Below are 23,454 nucleotides of genomic sequence, written 5' to 3' on the forward strand. Positions count from 1 at the left end.
TCAAAATTTCTGAAATGCTGTAGGTCTTTTGTTTTTGCTGAATGAAACTCCTTTGAAGAAAAAAAGCACTGAGAGCTCAATGTGTGTGACCCAGAAATACTGGGTGGAGAAAAGGAAGCAAGTTTTGAGCTTTTCAATCCTGGATAGACCATGCAGTTATTTGCCAACATCTCTTTTAGGCAGGTAAGGAAATAAGTACTCGGGGTTCTGGTTTGAACTGTTAAACTCCTCATCTTCAAAACAATAAGCTGCATATCCCAAAGGGCTGCTGCTGAAATATTGATAAGTGTGTTCAACTCAAGTGCTAAATATGATCAGTGAAAATAAACAGTGGTGGTAGACTGCAGTCTTTGTAAGCCAGGGTCACTGCATTGCAAGTTGCTTATCAGTTAAGGCAGGTAAGACTGGTTTGCTCACACATGTTTTCCCCAAAGAAGGGTCTGGGCGTTTGTGTGCAATCTAGCACCTTAAAATAATAATATTAAAACCTACAGGTATAGTTGGGAAATACTAAACCTCTTTGCACAGAGGAAAGGTTCTTCTTACCGAAGAAGTAGGACAGGCCTTTAAATGAGACTCGAGCCTTTTGATCTTTTTGCAATGGAAGTTTAAGTCCTGAGGCTTGTACAGCTTCTCTTGTAATAATTGTGCAACGGGACATTTATTTACTGTCAGTCACTAATCTTTGTGAGGGAGCTGATCCATCCAAAAATGAATCTTTTGTCTATTGATAAAGCAAAAACAAACAAAGCCCCCAAACTAAGGTTAGATTAGGGATATATGCTTTTGAGTTGCTTGAATGCAGAAAGGACAGAGTGATGATGGCACTTCAAGCAAAACAGTGAGATCTGTGGAAGAGAAGAATCTAAAATATTTTCATATGATCCTTAGAGCATTTTATCCGTATGGATTACTCTAAAACAAAGCTAACGGTGAAAAATGGCTGATGAACTAGGGCTAAGCCTAGAACAATGTGAATGAGGGTGTTTCAAAGGGATGGTTTACAGTTTGAAAGCATCTTGCACAGGTTCCTTGGGCCCTTAAGCCTTCTGTCCCCAGGTCCTGCCATCCTGGGATATAATATGGGCTGTGGTCACTCCGCTTCGGAAAATCTAGTCCCATGTTGATTGAGAGCTGGAGGGGCAGCCTTCCTTCACAGCCCAAGTTAACTCTTGATCAGCAGCCAACAGTCACCTCGACTCTCTGCTTACAGACCCTACCAGGCAAAGGCTGTCCCTCCTGGGGAAGGTGTTACACACAGCCTTCACTTCACAGTGCAGGGGACACAACTGCCAGCCCAACCTTCTGGGAGCTGCCAGGTGCTCACCTAGTGACAGTGCAGCTCTTCTGCCCAGGCTGGTGACAACCCTTCATGTTCCTTCTGAGGGGACCGGTTTTGTGAAGTTTGTTGGGCCTGACTGGCTTCTGGGCTGAGGTGCCAGGGGTCTCCCACCTGCTCCTCTCGCCATTGTTCACACTGACCCCAAAGGAACGCTGCGCTGGCGTTGGGCTTTCAGCTGCAGAATCCAAGTGGCAGAGTGTTTGGCAAGGCTAAGGTGGTTTGAGTTTCTGATTGTTGGTTTGTTGGTGGGGTTTTTTTTGGTGTTGAGTTTGGTTTGGGTGGGTTGGTTGGTTGGGGGTTTTTTGTGGAGTTTTCTGCTTTTTTTTTTCCTCTTTGGAACTGGGGAGCTGTGTACTGTGCCCCCTTCCCCACTCTGAGAAGACAGCAAGTGCAGGAGCTGCTCACTGCTGCTGCTGGGGCACTTTCTCACCAGAGAGACATCGTCTGCTCTTTTAGTAGCTACTTTGCAGTGTGAAAGCCGTTGTCAGGAAAATGAGTGTTCTCTTCAGGCTGAGACTGTAGTCCTTCAGAAAACACATTTGGGGTTTTATTTCTTTGCTACTTGGGAATTTGCCTGGTAGTGTTCCCTGTGCATGAGGATTTGCTTGCATGGGACCGCTGGGGAGACGTGGCTGTAGCCCTGTCCTGACCTGCAGCAGTCCCTCACCGCAGTGCCCACTGGCCACGGATGTGCGCTTCCTTCCAGGCATCTCCCGCTGCCTGCGGGCATCCTGCTTACTCCAGCCACTTGCAAATTGTTCCTCCCACCTACAGACACACACCCTGTGCCTGTCTTCCCCGTGTCCGTGTCTATGTGCAGCAGCTCTTGCTGGGAATCAGAGGGACGTTGTTCTTCCCCACCACAGCGAATGGGATGGGCAGGCACCCTGCACCACTCCGGGCACTGTCCCCTCTGCTCCAGAGACAAGGAGCTCCCCAGAGCCATCCTGGGATTTTGTGTGCCTCTTGAGACTGAGGTGCAGACACGTGGGGGTAACTGCTCAGGGGTTTTGAAGCCTGCTGCTGGGGAGGGACAGAATCACTGCTGTTTTTCAGGTAAAACTTCCAGCTTGCCCATCCCTCTAGAGCTGTTTCTGCACATGGAAAATCCCAAGAGTCGGCTTCCTGCTGTCTGTGCCGCATCCTGGTGTCTGTGTGCCCCTGCAGCGAGGCTTCGCTTTCTCTGGAAAAAATAATAATTTTATTATAAATGATAGCTCAGCAGTAGCTTCCTGTCTTCCCTATGGAGAAGCACAGCAGCACGTTGTCTTTTGGAGTAGCTTGAAATTTTGAATAGAGATCTTGCTTTCTTAATCTCCGGGTTCGGGCCCTGTGCCTCTCCAGCCGCAGGGTGCGATGTGCAGCCCTCAGCATCAGTCAGCCTTGCCCCCGCGGAGCTGGGGATACCCTGAGCCGCAGGCTACCTCCTTGGGCTAGCACAGAATATTGCCAAATGCTCTGTCCACGCTTACGTTCGCATATGCTTAATTAGTTCCTGTTAGAAATCGAGGGGTTCTGCAGCGAGAGCCTGTCCTCTGCGGGTGAGCCCTAGCTCTGAGCTTTCACTTTCTTTCCTTTGCACTCTGCCTTATTTCTTAAGCAAAAGGTTATTCCTCTCATAGCAGTGAGCATCTCTATGTTCAATGACTCCGCGTTTTCAGTAGTAATCTACAGTAGAAAGCTTTTTTGATGTTCAATTTCTCATCCCAGTTACTGGCTAATACAAATGGCAGTTTTGTCTCTGCAGACCTCAAGCAAAATACAACGAGAGGCTGATGGTGCTGCACGGGTGCAAAATTTGTATGTTACCCTGAAGAGAAAGGGCAGGGTAGGCTGAAGTGTTGACACAGAGAAGTTGGGGAGAGCTGGGCCGCTGGCTGGGAAGCCAAGAAGGGTTCCATATCCAAGGGAAATGAGGTGGAAAAACTCCTGTTGTTTGGATCGCAGCCCGTTGGGTTTGCCACCTTTAATCTCTGATCTTCATATTCCACCTCTTAAAAACTGAGATAATGCCTCCCAAATCCCATAAGTGTACAAGGCTCTCATTATCGCATTATTTATGAAGCACTGTAAGAGCTCTAAATAGGATGTGATGTAGAAGTGTTGTGAAGAAGAGGAAGGAAACCTGTTTGACAGTACAATGGCTGCAAGCGAGGTTGTCTTAAGTCCACGATGAAATCTCTCTTGATAAAGCTGCAGCCAGTCGCAGGGCAGCCATGTTAAATTCTTTCTTCTGGAAGAAGGAATTAAAACCAGCTGTGCCAAAACAGAAAACACTTCCTTTTGCACAGTGGCAAAAAAAGAGGTTTGCTTTTGTGGCAACATAGAAGCACATTTAAAAATGAGCATTTTAAAACCGGTGGGGCACTGGGTTTCAGTAGCACCGATACCCGAGCTCAGGCTTTGTGGCTGCTCTCTGCTGCTGGATCAGCAATGCCATGAAAAATGGAAGCTACTGTGGATGAGAGATGGGCTGTTATTTATACAGCTGTGAACATAACACCATAACACTGGAGATAAAGATAAATGCAATATAATTGCCAATTACTCAAGCAGTGTATTGCGACATGCTGAAGCAATAATGGGCAGCGCTGTGGCTTCTTCCCCGCGGCCAGCCTGCCCGCACCCGCCTGGGAACGGCAGGACAAGGTAGAAACCTTACTTGCCCTTTAGTACCGTTCTCCACGTTTCTGCTGGGTTGACAGCAGGCAGGCGTGGGAGGTGCCAGCAGGGTGAGGAACACCACCAGGTCTCCTGTGCCCGGGCCCCACTGTGCCGTCTGCAGCACAAGGGGGCTGCGATGGAGCTTTGCACCAGGATGGTGGGTGCTTTCCTGTGCGAGCCCTGTGCAGGAGCCCCTTGCGCTCCCCAAATCCGACTGAGGGTTCTGAAGCAGGACTGTGACGTGGGGTCGAAACCATATGTGTTCTCCCCAGGAGGCAGTTTCAGCTGCAGGGATCGGTGCAGACAGCTCTTGTTTCCTGTTGCTGCATGACAGCGCGTCCATCCAAATAGTGATATCCATCCATTTTAACCCCAGGGGGTGTAGTACCTTTAGGCTGTGGTAACTAAATAAAATAATCAAAGATAAGGAACCATCCCCAGCATGTTCTGCACATGCGAGTCTGTCAGAGGTAGAAGGAGTGTAAAAATAGAAATCCAAGTTCCAGGATCTGTACTGTAGCATCTTTTAAAAACATCATCAACAACGAACCAAAAAAAGAAGCCTTTGTCTAGATGCTTGTTTCCTAATGCCGAACGCCAGGAGTTATTGCTTCTGTACCTTTCTGGAGACTTTCTGGCTGGGGAATGTTCTCTTTCCAGAGGAAATCCTTTTAACTTTCAGCAGTTCAAGACTCTAATTGAGTGAAATAATAGCTTGGCACTCCCCCAAGCAATATGATTTTTATCTTTTTTGTTGTCTGCAAAAGTCTGGCTTGTTCCAATCCTGTGAGTCACGGAGGGAATATGGATGTCGGACCGCCCTGGTATCCAGGGATGGGCTTCTGGTGCGAATGGGCATGTGGTCCTCTGAGGTGAGCATGGGGGTCTGCGACATCCTCCACAGAGCTGCGGCAGTGCTGCCTGCCCCTCTCCTGCCTTCGCCAGCGCCGATGTTGTCTTGTCACTGATGTGCGTGTTTCTAGGCATCTTCGTTCTCATTAAGTTATTCAAAGGGGTTTTTTTGTTGGCTACTGCTCTGGTTTCTCCAGGTGACTCATCTTGCAATAATTATGGATTCCTGCTTTGTCTTTGCCAAATGCTAACTATTCGTCAGCTTCAACTAGCATGTTTTGATGTTTTCAGTGGAGACTTAAATTTTGATGGTTTATTTAGCCCAGAAATAAGCCTGATAGAGTAAACACTGGAGCTTTGAACCTCTCAGGATTTTGTTTCTGTACAGTGGATTAAACAAACTGAGGTAAGTCTCTCTTCCTTGTCCTGGAACAAAAAGACCTCAAAGCCTCAGGGCGCATAGCAGCAGCCATGGTGTTCGCTGTAAGTACCCTGCCTTCCTTGTGTCCCCGGGGCTGCGCAGCCGCCAGCGTGTGACCCTCCGGCTGGGCTCTGCTGCTCCCAAGCTCGAGTGTGTGCCAGGGACCATGGCTCACCCATGTGGGGACGAGGTGCTGGTTTGACTGGTGAGATGCATCAAGGAAACAAAGTGCAGCAGGAAGCGGTGTGGATGATCTTGTCTCAGGTCTTGTCTGGCTCATTTGAGGTTATCACCGGGCAGCTGAATACAATCAGGACTGCGCCCGTCGCAGCCTCACAGCTCCTCCCTGTGCTCTCAGTGGGGCTCCCGTAGGGCTGCAGGTGCTGGTTTTAGCCTTCAGACCATGGAGAACCAGAATGACACATTGTGCATTGCTGTTTCCCACTTCCAGGTGGAAATTCCAGCTGCACCTGGGTTCCCCACCTCACACTGCCCTCACTGTCCAGCTGAGGACTCCATCCTTCCTTTGGGGTGGCGTGGGGCAATGGGGAAGGGACCAGAAGCAGGTGGAGATATGCAAACCAGGGAACAATGCTGCATAAAATACCCTCAGGAGACGGGGATGCACAAGGCTGGGCTGTGCAGGACTGGCTCAAGCGAAAGTGAAATGAGGATTTCCCCCTGAATTCTCTTGCCTTGCTTGAAGCAAAGCATCCAAGCAACAAAACCTCCATTGAGAAGGAAGTGGTGGGCCTCCACCGACCCTCTGTGAGGGTCCTTGTTCTCCCTCTCCATCCATGGGACAGACTGAATGCAGGGCCTGACCAGATTCAATAGGAGGCTACATCTGGAAAAACAACCGAGCAACCAAAAGAAGCTAACGGGACGTGAGTGCAGATGTGTCCGTGTCACACGTGGTTTATGAGCAGCAGGGCCCATGTGGCTGCTGGGCTGGCCACGCTGTCCTTCACCTGCTGCTGCTCTTGCAGGAACTGCATTTCATCGTCCTTCTCCAAATTGTGCCACCAGATGATTTTTCTCCTGCTGCCACCATGAAACGCCTGCCAGGTCAGCAGCTCCTACCTGCCTGGGAAGTGCCAGACCCTACAATTTGTTTCCTAGATAGGTTTTGTCACTGAGAGCAAAGCAGCCCCTGGTGCAGGTGGCCTCGCAGCTGGTGTCCCAGCTGCTTGCTCGGGACAGTTTGCAGGTGAGGTGGGCTGGAGGAGCTCGGGCGTGGGTGGGCTGTCCCACCTCATGCCAAGATCCGTGGCATTCCATGCCAGGGGAGGTGCAGAACGGCACAAGCGAGCAGGGTGAGTGGCTTCCTAAGGCAGGACGTGATGCTGTTTGACTTGTGCCATTCACGTTTGTCTCTGTTTCTGCGCCGCTGTGCCCTTCGCTGACAAGGAGCTCTTGGTCTCCTGCGCCAGCACTGCTTCCCTTGGGGCATTTTTTTCCTTCTCCTTTTACCATCTTTACAGCTTGTTTTCCTTCCTGCATCTGCAAGGCTGCCTCCAACAAAGCCCTGGCAGACAATCTTATCTTGCAGCACAACCAGTCCCGCTCCTTTCACTGCAATATCTCCTCCGCTCCAACGCTTGGCTGGAGCAAGGCCCCCGTTGGGGAGCTGCACGCACCCCTGCCCCCCAACGCTGGTGGCTTTGCCCCCTGGCAGGGACACGAGCAGAGCCACGTCCTGGCAGGGAGGGCAGGACAGGGGCGGCTGCGGCAGCTCAGCTGTAAAAAGGCACTCGAGAGGTTCGCGCTGTGCTTGCCATTTCTGGAGAGGAATGCTATTAATTAAATGGGTAGGAGAGATGACTGAGTCTATTTTTTCCCCCCTTGGCTTATTCACTTGCTTTGAAAGGCCTTTTATCTTTTCTTTTTTTTTTTTTTTTTTTTTCCTCCTGAGTTTGTGGTTTTAGTATCAAAATAGTTCTACTTCAGAGCATCTGTGGGAAAGGGCCTCACACCTATTTCGGGAGAAGAGGTTTTAAAACCCTGCAGGAGAAGACAGATGGAGAACTTTCATTGCTTATGCCTTGAAGCAGATATACCTGGTAACTAATGCACCTGAAACTATTAAAGAAAGTGCAGATACAAATAGCACTAAAAATAATTAAAGAAAATGAACCATTCCTTTTGCCCAGCCACACCCTGCAAACCAGGAAATATTTCATCTTATGCAAAAAGTGGAAAGCGACTTGTTATCCTGACCGAGGCAGCCTGCAAGTCTCACGGTATTTGCTTTGTTGATGTTGCTGGGGCAGGATGGTGAACTTAGTGGAGTCGCGAGTGAAGGTCTTCGTTCTCCAAAGCTCTGTACAAGTTTTACGTCTTTTGAAAAAGTAAGAAATCCGGAGTTACTGGGTGCAGCATTTCAGACAGGTCCAACTATCATTATGATCAGGTCTTTCTATTTGCTTTTCAAGGCACTTGTAAAGGCCTCACCAAGACTGTGTTGATAGGCAAATGTTCGAGATGACTTGTTTTGTAGCGAAGGTTAGAGCCTGGTTCAGTAGCCAGACATCTGTTTATCAGATTGTTTACCTTTTGTTTCCAAAGTCCAACTGATGTGCATCATTTTACCAGTGAAAGGGCCAGAGGAACTGCTATAGCAGACCACTTCTGTCAAACACTGTACTTAAAAGCACAGAGCAGGACCACAAGTATTCCTTTTTACTAAATATCTTCTGATGTGCCAGGTTTGGATTTATTTTTACTTTGCTGCTGTCTTTGGTCCTTCCTAACTGGTGTTTCCTGGAGCCTCCTGCCCGTTTCCAACCACAGGCGGTGAGAGCAGACGCGTCCCCTCGCCAGGGGAAGCTGTGCCCTTCGCAGGGGTTTGCACAAGCCTTCCCTGGACGCCAAAGCCGATGGGCGCAGGATGCCGGAGGAGGTGGATCCTCCAACGCCTCGTGGTGTTGTGGTGAGTCACAGGCGCAGGCACCAGGGGCACAGAATCCTGTGACAGTATAAGAGCACAGTCCAAGTGTGCCTGTGCAATCCGAACGCACAATCTAGGGCACAATCTAAAAGTAGCTCCAGGCATTAAGGAAAAATTGAGTGTTATGTCCCACACCGTATGATCAGCAAAAAAAAAAAAAATGACAGGGGTTTTTACAAGTAGCAGCTTTCTGGGGTTTGGCTGGCTCCTGATGTATATATTTTGGGGGTTTGTTTTCTTTTATTTTAGCATAAATCTAGAAACATGCTGATAAAAGCTGAAACACTGATTAATCGTGTGAGTCCACGGGCTATCAAAAATATCAGCTAGTGTGAAGTTTGCAATAACTCATTGGAGCTTGCAACTCTGATACTGACAGTTGAACAACTCCCATTTGCTGAGGTCGAAGCTACAATAAAGAGCTTGAAGTGCATTTTTAACCTAAAAAAACCCATCTGAACATAGAATAACAGAATCTGTGCTTATTACATTTCTCTGATTTCTCAATCAAATTTGCTCAATATGCAGTTTAAACATCTGGGTGTCCTTTGGCTGTCAGTTGCTGCTCACCAACCCCTCGTGAAACCCTGACCTTCAGAAATCTCTGCAATGAGCTGTTTTGCCTGGCCGTGGTTGTGTTTCATGCCTGCGAAAGATGCAGGTTTTTCTTCGTTTTTCTTACGCCTGTCTCTCATTTCTGGTCTCCGTGCTGTCGATCAATGGCAGAAAGTGTAGGGAACGCTGCCCTGCTGGGTCAAGTCCCTTGAACCAGCATCAGCCACCGGTGCTCTGTGCTGGGGAAGGGTTTGGGCCAACTTCATATATGTTTTTGGCTAGGCTGGTTCTGTAAAGCAAAAATGAGTGTCCTTACTCTGCAAATGAGTGCTCGGGTGTTAGATTTGACAAGGCTCCAGCGTTGCATCATAGAGAGACGCTTTAGAAATGCCCTTCAGCCGAGCTGTGTGAATCATCACAGGATGATGCCTACAGGAGAGAGAACTGCACTTGGCAATGTCGTCTTCTGACAACTGCTTCTCTAAAGCGGATAAAGAAGTCCGGGTGCTCTCTGAGGTATTTTTGGCTGTGCGGTTTACACAGAGAAAGCAGCTTTGCTTGTCTTTCAAAGGCCACAGGTGGAAAGTGATGCTATGCCTTATGCAAAGGAAGATTTATTTTCCCCATGTACATGCTTATGAAAGCAAATAAACAACGAATCTAGTATTCCTGCTGGGAATAATTCCCTTACAGTGAGCCACACTGCCCTGACGTGAGAGGGGGACCACGGTGAGGCGAACCCCAGTGTGCCTGCAGGACCTGCACCATGGTCCCTATGAAGTAAATTGAGGAAAAAGGCACCAGAGACCCTTGCTCACCCCAGGCCATCCCCACGTGGAAGGGACGTGCTTCCCGCACACCCACGGGCTGGAGGAGACCGTCTGGGTCTGCGCCCACCCACCGTGCAGACTACACATCTTGGTCTTTCCCGTTTACGTGGAGATTAGTCACATTGGGGCTTGGATGTTGTAACTTTAATGGCGTAATCCTGCCGTGTCTTTGGTAACTAGGAGTCTTCCTGGACAAGACAGGAAAGAGTTTAATGTCTGATGTGAAAAGCAGAAATGCCTATAAGGGTGAGTATTAAAGTCCTTCAGGATGAATTCATGTGTCATAAAGAAGCACGAATAGAAGTGGTGCAGAGGGGATTTTCTTTTTTGATCTGTCATTGCAGAGCACTTTCAACTGTGAATTTCTTGATAAATATTTAATATTCATTATGCAATTCCATTTTGACGCAAAATCTCCAGGGACAAATAGTCCTAAGACAGAAAAAACCCCACATTTCTGAAAGAAAGTTAAACTACTCCTGGTCCTCATCAATGTACTTTAATCTTTTCAGACTTCCGTAATCTCTTTGCACTAGCTGAGATGATGCAGCGAACCCGGGTTTGCTTTGGCTGGTGATCTGGTAGAGCTGGGATGTCACACTGGCAGCGACCCACAGAAGTCCCTAGGGATGAGCTGTCGGAGGGAGCCTGCGGGGACTGTGGCCCTTGCGATTCATGACAAACATCACAAGAAATGAGCTGCCAGCACTGGGGACATCCCAGCCCCCCACCATAGTCATCTTATATGAAAAGCAAGTGGTGAGGAGCGGGCGTCTGGCTGTAAGCAAACTGCAAGGCTTCGCGCAAACCTGTGGCTCAGACCCATCCCTGTGGATCAAGGCGTAATTCTTGTCCTGAGGTGGCTCGGTTTGGCCTCTTTTGATTCAATCACCAAAATCACAGCTGAAACAAAACATCACCTTTCTCACACTGCGCGGGCTACCAAAAACACAGTGCGCTTAGCCTGGTTTGTTTTGTTTGCATCACATCCTGCTTTTGGTAAGTTTCTGTTAAAGCGTATCAAACACAGTTTTGGGGGGATTTCACTTCAGCTGTCACAGCATCCTTCATTTCTCACCGTCCCCAGTCATCCTGCCGCTGTTGCGCTATGGGGGGGGAAAAAAGTGTTTTGCCTAAATATTTGCGAAACTCCCTGTGCCGTAACAAACCCTCTTGAGCTTTGACAGAGGGTGGCCTGCTGAACTGAGGCGAGGGAGAAACCCGAGGGGCAAAGGTCTGTGCGAGCGCTGAGCCAAACCGGGGACAGCTGAAGGTGCTGCTGGGCGGAGGGGGAGGAGGAGGAGGAGAGTCCTGCCAAGCCGAGGGATGCTTTTGAACGCTGCGGTTTCATCTGATATGATTTCATAAAGCTAACTTTTAAGGGTCCGATGATGTGATATGCTGCCTTCAGACGTTGCATACACAAGCCCAGCCCACTGTTGAGACAAAAGTGGCTTTAAGCCCCGTCTATCCACCTATCCGATCCATCTGTTTGCCTTTTGCCAGCTGGCATGAAAGGTTCTTTTATCTGAAACTATTTCCAGCTATTTCTCCTTTCAGAAACACCAAAGTGTTTGCATGACTTGAAAGAACTATTTCCAGCATTTTTGGCTGGGAAGCATTTTAGCTTCAGATTTTACGACAGGTATTTGAGCATGTTCCCTTGCTTTTGGAAGGGCTGTTACAGCAGGTCATCTTTCATAGGAAGGGCATGTTTCCTGCTCAAAATATTCATCATTTTCTCATGTTATTTCCAATACCTCTTCAGAAATTGCAGGTTGGCAGCGTGTTCCTTATGGCGAGCCAAGCCCAAAGCCCCAGCAGGGAAGGTTCACGTGCTCAATAGGTCTCAGACCAGAATGGATAAAGGTGCTGGGAAGTGAGCAGCGTCTCAGAGCAGCTGCGGGGCAGTTGCTCTAGCGGCAGCGGCTGCATCTCGCTGGGGCCTGGGATTTGCTGACGCTCCGTCTGAAACTGCACAGAGGCCTCCCGGTGCGAAGCCGAGAGCTGCTGCTGGGCTTCGTAACGCCCGGGGAATGGGATGAAGCTCCTGCTGTGGGAGAGAGGATCCTCATGCTGTTCTTGTGTGCCTGCCGCTAGGACACTGGTTGTTTTTAATCCAGATCATTTATTTTGAAAAGACCTTTCTGTTTCTGTTCAGCCCAGACACACCAAAGAACATTGCGGTCTGCAAAAAAAAAAGGAAAAGGGTCAGCAGTGATGACAATTACATTTCTTTATGGCAATATTCAACTACTGTGCATTCAGTTTTGCAGGAGTAGCTTTGATATGTCTCAGTGGAAGGAACTGCGATACAGATTGTATCTTATTTGTTTCAAGGAGCTTTGACTAATGCATGCTTCTCTTCATACCTAACGGCCCGATGTTCCCAATTCCCTGAACAGCAGCCACATAAGGGCTGAAAACTTTCCTGCACCTCACGGTCACACTATACAGGCGGACGGTGGCACAAAGCGGAGAACTTCAGCTGCCCCCTGGAGAAATGTCTGATGCGAAGTCAAGGTTGTTGCCTGCTGTGTAGTAATCAGCTAGCTTAAAAAGAAAATCTCTGCTTTGTTTTGGTTTGTTTTGGGGTTTTTTTTTCTCTTCTTTTTTTAAGATGTAGCAATTTGTGGCCAAATCACAGGGTCTCAAGGGAGCATTCTGGCTGAAAAAATGATTTCAGAATTTGGCCTAACATAACTTTAAGATAAAAGCTTTTATGTAATCGCTAATTCACAGTCGCAGTTACTTTGGCTTCTCTCATTATCATTCTTAAGTTGTTTTTTTCATGCTGGGAGTTGGATTTTCCTGGCACTGCGTCTGTTTTCAGCAATGTATACACCACAACTGCTGACAACTAGGAGTCGGATCCCATGTTCCTCGACCCTGGCTGTAGCTTGTTTTTTCTGGCACCGCTTTAAAGTCTCCCATCTGCACTTGTCTCCTGATGACCAGCGGCGGTCCTTCAGCTGCGTGAGAAATGCCTGATGTTATCCTGTTGTTCTCGCACTCCCCCGGACCTGTTTCTCGGGCCGGGCCGTGAGCACGGTCCTGTGCCGGCTGCGCGGCCCTCGCCTGTTCCTAGATAGAGCCTTATCAGGGCCGGCCGTGGCAGCGCTCCCGTCCCCTTCCAGCCCTCCCCTGTGGTTACGGGAAGGTCCGCTAGCTTTGTGCATTTTAGAAACAGCGCTCCACGGCGGCTCTGGGCTTTCAGTCTTCTTTGCTTTTCCATACGAAAACGCCCTCTCCCCCTGACCTCCCTTCCAGCTAGGATCTGTAGCAGATCCCCTCTGCACCCTTCAGCTGCCGAGAGCCGGAGGGAGAGCTCTCTCTCTACCTGCCTCTCATCTCCACTGACCAGGCTATTTTTTTCCAAGCCTGGCTCTGGAACACGCATATCTCCAAGGTCGCCCCATATCCCACTTGCTCTCGAGATGCTGCTGTTGCTTTTAACAGCATTTTGAATGAGTGCAGCTGGTTTATGCTGGGATGCCTCTTGACTTGGCTTACCAAGAGTATGACTTTTTAAGGGATGTGTGCTGTTTTGGTAACAAGCAGGTGTCCTTGCTCAGTTGGGAGGCCGGATATTTCTCCGAGCCTACTCTATAGTTTAATGTGTGCACTGTGTACTTGACAGATTAACAGTATGCTCATTCTTCCCCCACCGCTTGTCTGGGTTTGTTTATTTTTGTTATTCCGGTTATATTCAGTTTCATTTGTTATTTTTGGTTTTGTTTTCCAGGCCTCTTTCCTTTCCTTACTTTTGCTCAGCTTAAAGGAATCCTGTTTTGAGCTTTGTTGGTATTTGGGGGGAAAGCTACTATTACTGTTGAGTGTTTCATGCCTCTGTATCGTGCCTCACCAGACAGGGCATGCAGGAGCTTGCGCGTGCACGTTCCTTCCTTGCCCTCATTAGGTGTCAACTTACTTTCATCTTCCTACACTTCCCAGCACGTGTTGAAGCTTTACCTGGCACTCGGGGTTTCCATTACCTCCGTACCACAGCTGACACGATGTAGCAGTCCTCAGCCATCCCACTTTCTGCTGTCATCCACCAGCCGCCACCAGGACAGCAAATTACTGGGAATTATTCCCTCCTGGAGCCCTGCTCCCACCAGCAGCGGCACTGGTGGTTGGGCACGTAGGCCTCCCTTAGTCAGGAGAGCCTGACTGCGTTTTGTGGAAAGCCATTTTTCTGCTGATCTTTCCTGCCTGCCGGTGCCCCGCTGGTTTCCATGGTATTCGTGGTTGTGTAGGGGTGGCAATTTCAGCATCCTGGCAGCCTTCCAGGCTGCCTCTCTATAAAACCCTGTACGGTTTCAAACGGATATAAATTTTTCTTATTTTTCCTTCATCCCACAGAACTGCTGTGTGCTTTTATGCAGTTAATCTATTCCATCCTTCGCTTATCTCACAGGCACAGTGTGAGGTTGTGCCTGTTCTTGCTGGCAAATTGCTTTGAGATCCTCTGATGAAAGGTTTGTCGTAAAGGCAAAGGATTATTGTAGCCATGCAATCGCTCCGAGTTCCAGGGGACAGTACAGAGCATCCTACTGAAAAAACACAAGGAAGTCTCAACGACAACAAGCTGATGCTTGGAGCCAAATTTAAATGGGATGGCACCCCCATTCACTTCCATCCCATCGTGTAAGGGGTCCTTCCACCTTTTCATCCACCCTCTGAGAGACGCTGTGCCCGGGCAGGAGGTCAGTGGCCACTGCAGCACTGTCGGTGGATGTGTCCCCCCAGCCCAACTACACATCTCTAACAGCAGCGCAGAAAAACATGGAAAAAAATCTTTCTTGTTACAGACAAGGCCTAATTCCTGTCAATCCTCTGTTTTGTTTTGTTTAAAAAACAAAAACAAAACAAACCAGGGCTTTGCTCTAAGCAACAGTTGGAGTGAGCAGAGCACACATCTGGTCTCAGCTTCACGCAGGCTTTCATAACAGTCTCTAGCCATAATAGTCTCATTTTCTGGAAGCAAGTCATTGCTGCTCTTCGGGTTGAATGAACTCTGATCAGGCTTGGACCTCTACATGTCAGGGTGAAAAAACACCTCGCTTCTGAGCTGCGGGAGGCTGGAGGAGTTGGAGAGAGGGGGTGCTATGTTTGGATACGCACAGAGCGGCCTCTGTTTCATTTAATTTGGGAAGAGTGATTAATTGGTGACCTTCTCAGCTAAAGACGGCGGGTCTGTGATGTGTGGCTTTGGCTGTTTTGGGCTCAGTTTCATCCGAGGGTAGGATATATTTGTCAATGCAGGCTAATACCAGATTGAAGGCCCCCATTGTTGAGATGGCCCTGAGTTGAAGGGAGATGCTCTTTGGTGTGCTAAAGGGAAAGGGGCTGCGGCCTGCAACACGTATTAACTATTTGTATCTGTAGAAACCACAGGAGGAGATAATACAGTAGTAACAGCTGCCCCTGGAATTATTTGTGCACATGTTTGGCTCCAAAGCTTTCTGCCCATCTGGATGGAGGTCACGGCGAGCTCTGATAAGTATTTGCCAAACGCCAAGAAGAAAACAGGACAAGGTCAGAAGCTCTTCTGGTAGCAAGGCAAAGAGTGTTTAGCAAACACCGCTATCTCCCGAATTGGGGTGAGAGATTTCATCAACAAAACACGCAGGGGAGGTCTGAATGCTAGCAGAGGGCGGGAGAAATCTGGTTTACAGCTTTTGGCTAAACTGAGCAAAACATGGGACTTGCCGCTTCCTTCTGAGCAGAGGATTATCTGCTGGCCTGCCCCAGGGACCTGCTCCTCCGGGCGGGCACAGAGAAACTTTTGAGCCTTTTCCAGTTACATCTGAGCACAACGGTGTCAGTGCAGCCGGCCGTGGGAGTCTTCTGTCCTCCACAAAACGTGGCTGCCCACCCCCTTGTCCCATCACCATGCCTGTATCTTCTGGGGCCGGGCCAAAGGAGCAGGGCAGCTGCGGGATGGAGAAAAGTGAAGCCCAGCTCTGTCTCTGCAACAGTTGCAGGTACCTGTGCTTGGTTATCCAAATTCAGGGACATCTGAAGTGGGGCTTCGTGATGGGCAGCCCTTTGCTCAGCTCTGCTCCCGTCCTCCCTGGCAGGCAGGGAGCTGTGGTCCAGCACAGTGCCGTTCTGGGGTGTGACCAAACCGCTGGGAGGGCTTCCAGGTGCTCGTGTCTTCTGCACGCCAGGGTGGCCGAGGGAACGTGGGCCCTGCACGCCCACAACTTGCCTGGGGACCACACACGTGGATGCCACCCAGGGTGGGAAGCTGAGGGAGAGATGAGGGCAAGTCTGGAAATGGCCCCTGGAGGCCTGGTTCTCATTTGTGAGTCAAAAGTTTTTTTAGACCTCTACAATTTCAAATAACAGAAGATAGTGTGGCATGAAGGGAGTGACTGTGCCCTCAATGGTGGCTGCGTGCCTGAGCAGCTCCGGATTGGTGCTGGTGGCTGGAGTCGGTGGTCTGGACTGTATCACTTCAACACGGGGATTCCTGATGGATGTTTCAGGGAAGCAGTTACTTGGGTTTATTTTTCCAAATCGATCCATGGGACGCAAGCAGACCGTACAGAGATACTGACTCATTTCTGGATCTGAAGGAACATTCTTCACAGATAAAAATAAGTTTCAAAATTGTCAGGCAACAGATGTCATGTTATAGGCAGAAGCATAAGGGATAGAAACCTCCTCTTTGGTGTAGTGAAAGGTAATAATTTTACTTTTATCTTTGTCCAGGTGACGTTCCCGGAGCTGGCTGTGTGCCGGAGAGCAACGCTAGGCAGGCACGCTCAGAGCAGCATCTTCCAATGGAAGCCACAGCTCCAAGAGAAGTCAGCCCTCTGCCATCGTGCTTGCGGTGGCAGGAAGCTCCCAGTTAAAAAAATACTTCAGTTCTAACTCTCTGCTTCCACTGTTTTTCACATTTGCAAGAGAAGACAAAACCTGAAGAAGCTCTGCTGTTGTGTCTGTATTTCACGTATGCTTTCTCATTGCAAAGGGGAACTGTTGTAAGAAGCCTGAGCAAAAGCTGTTCCCTCAACACTGCTGCCGACTCCTTGAAAAGGAAATAGGAAGCCACAAGGAGCCAGGTAACAGCAGAGGCCGCCGGCTGCGCTGCAGCTGCTGAAAGACACGGAGAGAGGGGATGTATGCCCTGTTACACCGAATGACTGCCCAAAACAGCAGCCTCGGAGGAGAACCACCGCTGCAAAGGAGCTGCCAAAGAAAGGATGAAAAAAAAGTAGGGGACAAATGCAACCCTGACTGTGCCGCCATCCAGGCTTGGCAAGCAGCAAGGAGCATGTCGGAGCCATTCAAGGGGTACGATGTGCCCTCCAGGGACTGGAGTAACACCGAGGCTTCACACATCCAACACCTGGTATCATCCAGGGACAAATGGTGCCATCACTGCCACCGCTCAGGACATTTGGGGAGCAGTTACATGCATGGCTGGTTTGCTATTAAAATATATCATTTAAAATAACAAGTGACAACTGTGTTTTGTAGACACTGCCTCTCTCCTTCAGGTGAACAGCTGACACTTGTCAAGCTGGTGTGGAGTTCAAGGATTGGCAGCAATCAGCATGCACACCGGTTGCTTCCTCCAGACAACCACCACGGCAAATTGAGTGCAGGTCCTCCAAGGCTTTATCAGAGGGCTTAATTTTGTTCTCAAAGGGCATTTTTATTAGCTTTCTGCTAGAAGCATTGTGCTGATTAGAGCAATATTTTTAGGTCTAATCATCTGCAAGAAATTAAAGAACAAAAAGGAAAAGGTGGCTTTTGAAAAACAACCTGGCTTGTGCTGCCAAATAGCTTGCATAATGAGTGATTAAATAAAATGCAAAAAACAACAGCAAAAGAATCCATCCCAAAACCAGAAGGAAAAAGGAAGGCAGCAGTAGGAGATGCCATGGGTTCTGTTCCCAGCTGCCTGCCGTGAGTGTGAGAAGGCTCAGGTAGCTCTCAGGAATGAAACCCTGCAGGTCTGTGGCGATGACATACCCCGCTGCTACGGACCAGAAGATGATTCTGACATAACTCATTATATCTCTATTTCTGACTAAGTCCATTGTTGGATTTAATGAATAAGTGATGTTTTGAACTGATAAACACCCTGCAGCAAATTTCCCATTTTGTGTTGTGACGAACAAGCCAAGAGATTCAGGCAAGCTGTAAAAGGGCCTCTAACATATGATTTCAGGCTTAATTCAAAGTGGGAGGTGCTTCTCAGAGCTAGCTCGAAAGTTTCTCTCACCTCCACCCTCAAAATGGAGATAAGGTTTCCACAGACTAAGCAGTGTTATCTCTAAAACAAGACAGCAACTGCTGCGAACATTGTTGGTAGTTCATTATCACAGGGAAATATCGTGCATTATGAAACGTAAAACGTCTATTAACTATTTCACTGCTAATCCTTTTAGATACAAAATATTCCCTTTGTTTATCCCATAATGTGCACCTTCCTCTTCCTTCTTGTGTACGGAAGGCTTACCTGCCCCACACCAACCTCCTTCCTTTTCCAGGCTCGACCCTCGCATCTTTGATCATGCAGTCATGGGCATAGGAAACCACTTGCTATACCAACACCAGGGAAGGTGAGACCAGCATAAAAGAAGTTTAGTATCAAAATAAATCTTTCCAGGCACTGAGACAAAAGTAGTGCAATTAAATTTTGCATTAAATTAATTAGAAGTCTCACATCAAAAGGTAAACAAAGCTGCCACAAAATTTGGCATCCAATACAGGATGATGATGTCAAAGACCGTAGTGACTTCGTTGCAGAGTATGGTTCATCTTGCAGTAGATTACACAGCAACATGGTACAGTTAGAAAAGCCCAAGTCTGATAACACTTACTAGTTCATACTCGCAAATGTTTATTTTTTCTCAAAGGCTCGAAAGTTGGTGCTTTTTTCTGTGCTTCAGAGGCAAAGACAAATGAAGTCATAACAGCCCTCAGACGGACTTTTATGAGTCTAAAGGCCACAAGAAATGTCTGGCACAGATTATTTAACTGGACTAAAGGGGAAATGAATTCCCTCCGAGGCAGGGATTTCGATTTACCGTTTCCTTGAGGCTGTTGGTAGAACTGCGAGCGTGAGAGCCTGCTCTGGTATGTGATGCCACAGGAGGTTTTGCCAGTCTCGCATCTTGGCAGGGCAGATGGATCGTTGACGATAGTGCTTTTCCTGCCTGTCAGAAAGAACAGAAAGGAATTTACTTTCCCCCACAAAGGACTTTCCCAGAGCTTCTGTCACAACTTGATGTCTCTCTATCCCTCTTTTGTGGAATATGTTTTCCCAAGATGAAGCCGAGCCCTGGAAAAGGAGCAGAGACAGACAATAATTCAGACAAGGTGAAAGTGACGCTGGTAGCTTGCGGGAAGGCTCTGAAGGGCAGGGTGCCTTTCCCTCTTTCCAAGGAGATGTGTCCATCCTGAAGACAGGTACCTCTGGGTCCAGGTTGCTTATAAAGTCCCTGAAGGATTCACCGTTTTTCTTTCTGCGTATCATGTGCCCACTTCCCTGTAACTATGGTCTTCCCACAGCCATCCTCACTATCCTGACCTCTATCTCCAAGGGGACTCATGGGGGTGTGCTAATGCCTCTGGATCTGACCAGATCTGATCTGATCTGACACCCCGGATTTCACACTGATGGGAAAATCTATATAAAATAAGTAACTGAATACTTCCGAGGGTAACGACGTCTGCATGTGATTACTTGTGTGGCTGCATTGGCTGAAGCGTTAGCTGCTAACTCAGCAGACTGTAAGTAGACAGTATTGTCTTTTCAGTTTGTTCTGGCTGCAATTCAGGATGTTAATAATAATCTAGAGAGCTATACAAGGCTCGGATCCTAGCGATCAGAAACCACCTCTCTCTCCACGCGCTGTTACAGGAGGCAAGATCAGGGAGATGATCTTGCTGCCAGTTCCCTAATTTAGCAGTGAGTGGCAGGCAGTCATGGTGGAGACCCGTACCAAAATCATTATTTATTAAGCTCTTACTTAGGATCCAGAATGGGGGTGTTTATTCATAGGAAAGTCTGTGAACATCTTGATTGCTGTTTTAACATATGTTTATGCATCAGAGTCAATGCTATGGGGATGCTTTGTTTTTAAATTAGGAGCAAAATATCCCCTAAAAGCTAAACATTTGGCCATGTTATTATCCTCTTTCCCCAACAATTACAACAGCACTGAGAGAACACTCTGGCCAAGATGATGGGCAGCCAAATATAATTTATGGCTTGTTTCAAACTGATTTGTTGACTTCATGAAAGGTCCTGTCAAAAAGAACAGTCCCCTGAGTCCCGACGATGATAACAATTGTGTTGCGTCAGCGCTGAAAAACTCTTGGATAACCGAACCTATCCTGAGAAATGTTTTATAAGTGCCTGAAAATTGCACTTTCTAAAAAGAAATAGGGCTCAAACTATTGTTTGTTGGTTCATTTTGGTTTTCGTCATGCTTTTTTCATTTTATTTTCCACTGATAGGAATACTGTCTTGGAAGCATGAAAATAATTTTCCATATTCCAGGTAATTAAAAATAAATGCATGCGTTGTTTAAAGGAGATGATAGCTGCTAACAAGGAGATGTTTAATTTCACTTATGTACAGTGCTGAATTTGCAAGTGATATCAGCACGTTTGCATGTGCATCAGTATGACCGACGTCGGGAAACATCTGAGATGCGTATCAGCCTTATTTCTCATCTCTGTGTCTCTCTCGAGCATGGAGGTAGCACAGGGGGCAGCCCCAGTGTGCTGCACGGGGCTGTGTTGCTCAAAGCTCCGTCGCCCGAGGGCAAGACACGTGTGCCCTGCCGTGGACTTAGTGCACATCAGACTGACATCTCGGGGAGCTCGCAGCCACCATACCCCGGCTCCTCTGCCGCTGTCCTCCTCGGCCCCTGCCCCACGACTCCCTCCAGGCGCAGCCTTGCCCCTGCCTGACTGCGAGAACAGCGAACGCCATTGCAGAAGAGCATCTACTTCGTAAGGTCTTTCTCCTCGTTCTAATTTTTAAGTCTTGTCTCTGTTAAGTTCAAAATTGTTGTTTCACTGGGTGAAGTTCTTCCTGGTGGAAATACAATGCTTCAGTCAGAACGTTTTCTTTTAAATCTTGGTAAGTTTTACAGGTTTTCTCTTGTCTCCTCCCTACCCTTCGCACCATGGATATGCTGTGCTGCAGCTCTGCAAGTTTTCGTTATGCCGAGGGTCTTACTTGATGTTGCTGAATACGAGGCTAGCGAAATCCTAGCTTACAGATAAAACAGTATCACAGAAAGCATTATAAATATGTTCTTGTCCAAGCACATAACAATGAGTGAGTCTGACAGTTTAGCTCTCTGGTTTCCTCCCAGCACCGTGGGAAAAGGAAGCTGCTTCTGTGCTTAGACAGCGACGATTGCTTCCTACATCTGTGTGGTGAAGCGGGGGTCAGCCCCTCCTCAACCCTGACAGATCCACAGAAACAGGGCCGCAGCGGCTCTGGCTCTGCAGCCCGGCATCGGTGCACGGCCAGGGGCCCTTCGCAGCCCTCGCAGTCGCACCAGGCTTGGAGGGACCTGGCCCTTGAGGAGAAGGCCTTTTGCGAAATTCAAAACAGGGTAGGGAAGGAGGAGAAAGTCTTGCAAACTGCTGGGACTGCAAGTCTGGGAGATTAGTCCAAGGACCTGATACAAGCTCAGGCGAAGCAGATACACAGCCCCGTGGCCTTCGCAAGGGTGTTTTCTTGATCAGGATCTAGGTTTTTGTGAAACGGAGAGGAAATAATTGTATTAAAAATGGCATGTCTTGTTCCTTTTGTCTAGGAAAACACAGAACAAAATGCAATGCATTTTGCAGAGGAGAAAAAAAAGTAAGTATTTTCAGGCAGAATATCTGTTCTGTACAATTTCTTGTGGAGAGGAACTCCCGGTATTAATTAATGAGCCAAAACTAGAACCATTAAAACAAGTGAGACTTCTGTCATTTACTTCAGGCTGAGCAGGTTTTGATACACGTCATAAACAATTACAGTCATTTTCTTTTACCATCTAAACAGTGAAAGTGCTGTGCAACCCACACAGTTAGGTTCTTGTTTTCTGTGAACAAAGCAGATCTCGCTTCTTTTATTGGTAGGTACAGCTGGGCAGACGGTACGTTGCATAGTTCGGTGTCTTTGCTGAACCAGAAAAGAACACTGGATTTTGGGTCCACAAAAAATACTCAGTGTTGTTGGGTTTTTTTTTTCTCTTTTGGAGGTAAACCTGTTCTGTTTTTTTTTTTTGTTTGTTTGTTTTTTTCTTCTAAAGGTTATTTCTTGACAGTTCACATTCCACAAATAACAGGAAGGATACTGTGGTTAACATGTGGTTGCAGTTCTGGAAAGTGGAAAGACAAATTACAATCTGGGATTCTATATTTCATTGTCTGTCACCAATATCCATACTAGATCTGCATAGATTGGAAGTAAAGATATTGCAACAAACTTTTAAAACATTTTTATAACTAGCAGTCACATAAACTCAGCTTGACCCTAGAAATGTCAAACTATGTCTCTGGCTGAAGCATCACAATGATAAAAATCCTATTAGAATTTATTTAATAATTCTCTTGATGATGCAAGGATTGGATCACATCTATTTCACCTGCTACGGCTTGTGAAGAGGAATGGAGTTATGCAGAAGACTTTTATTGTCATTAAAATTGTTAACTCTGATTTGGAACTACACCATTTTATGTAATAGCATTTAAGAGTTTGAAGTGTGGAACTGGATTTTTGAATTTGTATTCCTCGTACCCCATTCTTGAAACTGGTGTAGCAATTCAGGCACAGGGAAGCATTTCCCATAATTGACCCTTTGGAAGAGCCCGGATACGAAGGCACCTTCTGTGTGCAGGATGTTAAGAGCCTTTTTCTACGCTACACCCAGTAAAACTTGTTTGAAAGAGCCTTGCTAGGCCAGAACATCAGCCACCACATTCCAGTCACAGTTCTCCCATCAGCTACTGATCTCAATTTTATCTTTGGTCCTGTGCAATATGGCAAAGGTTAAAGCATACAAACAGCTCAGCAGGTTGACTTTATCTTTGTTTTGAAATCATAAAATCTCTCTAAAAGAGGCAGTAATGGTTTTGCTTGGGAGAGTCAGGTGGCTGAAGCTGTTTGAGCTGGGTGGACTTGCCTGGGAAGCTCCTGCGCGGCAGGGGTATTTCACCAAGGGAGAGAGGAGTTAAGTGGTACCGCCAGGGCTTATAATGGAGCTCAACATGGACGGTGACAACAGGGGTTTGACGTAGAGGACAAAGCAGAAGCTTCGGGGTTCTTGAAAGGAAGGCCAGGGAGTTCCCAGCTGATGCAATCTCACAGCCTGCAAAAGATTTTTTTTGTTTTTTTAAGCGCGGTTTTGTGATTCTTGAGCTGACACTTCCCTGCTGAAGGGCTCTCAGACGTTTTTCCCGCAGGCTGCCCGGGGGGCGGGTGGCCCCTTGCCGCCCGCGGCCTTCCCGGGAAGGTCTGTCGGTGCCTTCACCCGCGTCAGTCGCGGCGAGGCCGGGGCCTAGCTCACACAGCCACCCCTCGCCTCCAGCCCCGCTCCTCCCGACGGTGCCCTCCGGGGGCACGCCGCTAAGGCAGCCGAGCCGAGGGCAGCCCGGCACCCCACAGCCCCCGCCAGCCGCCCCCTCCCACAAAATGGCGGGGAGCCCCGCCCCGCCTCCTGCCCGTGAGGGCCCCTCTCTACCTACCTGGAGGCCCACCTCTATGGTCGGGGGCGCGGCGGGCAGGGGCGGGGCGGGGCCTGCACGGACGGGGGCGTGGCCTGCCCGTGTGGGGGCGTGGCCTGGCGCGGAGGGGCGGGCT

The 23,454-nt window shown here is 48.2% G+C and overlaps 1 long non-coding RNA gene across 2 annotated transcripts; it reads right to left on the minus strand.

Annotated features, from left to right (window-relative positions):
- Positions 1–9,982: 9,982 nt before the first annotated feature.
- LOC141746093 (uncharacterized) lies at positions 9,983–23,414 on the minus strand. Of its 2 annotated transcripts, XR_012588217.1 has the most exons (4): positions 23,340–23,414; positions 22,778–22,963; positions 18,668–18,796; positions 9,983–11,802 (listed from the first exon to the last, which is right to left on the minus strand). It is a non-coding gene; the product is annotated as an uncharacterized LOC141746093 (long non-coding RNA). The 2 variants fall into 2 exon arrangements; XR_012588216.1 differs by lacking the exons at positions 9,983–11,802; positions 18,668–18,796 and adding an exon at positions 21,560–21,973.
- Positions 23,415–23,454: the final 40 nt, after the last annotated feature.

The sequence above is a fragment of the Larus michahellis genome, chromosome 7 (assembly GCF_964199755.1).
Source record: "Larus michahellis chromosome 7, bLarMic1.1, whole genome shotgun sequence".
Classification (NCBI taxonomy): domain Eukaryota; kingdom Metazoa; phylum Chordata; class Aves; order Charadriiformes; family Laridae; genus Larus; species Larus michahellis.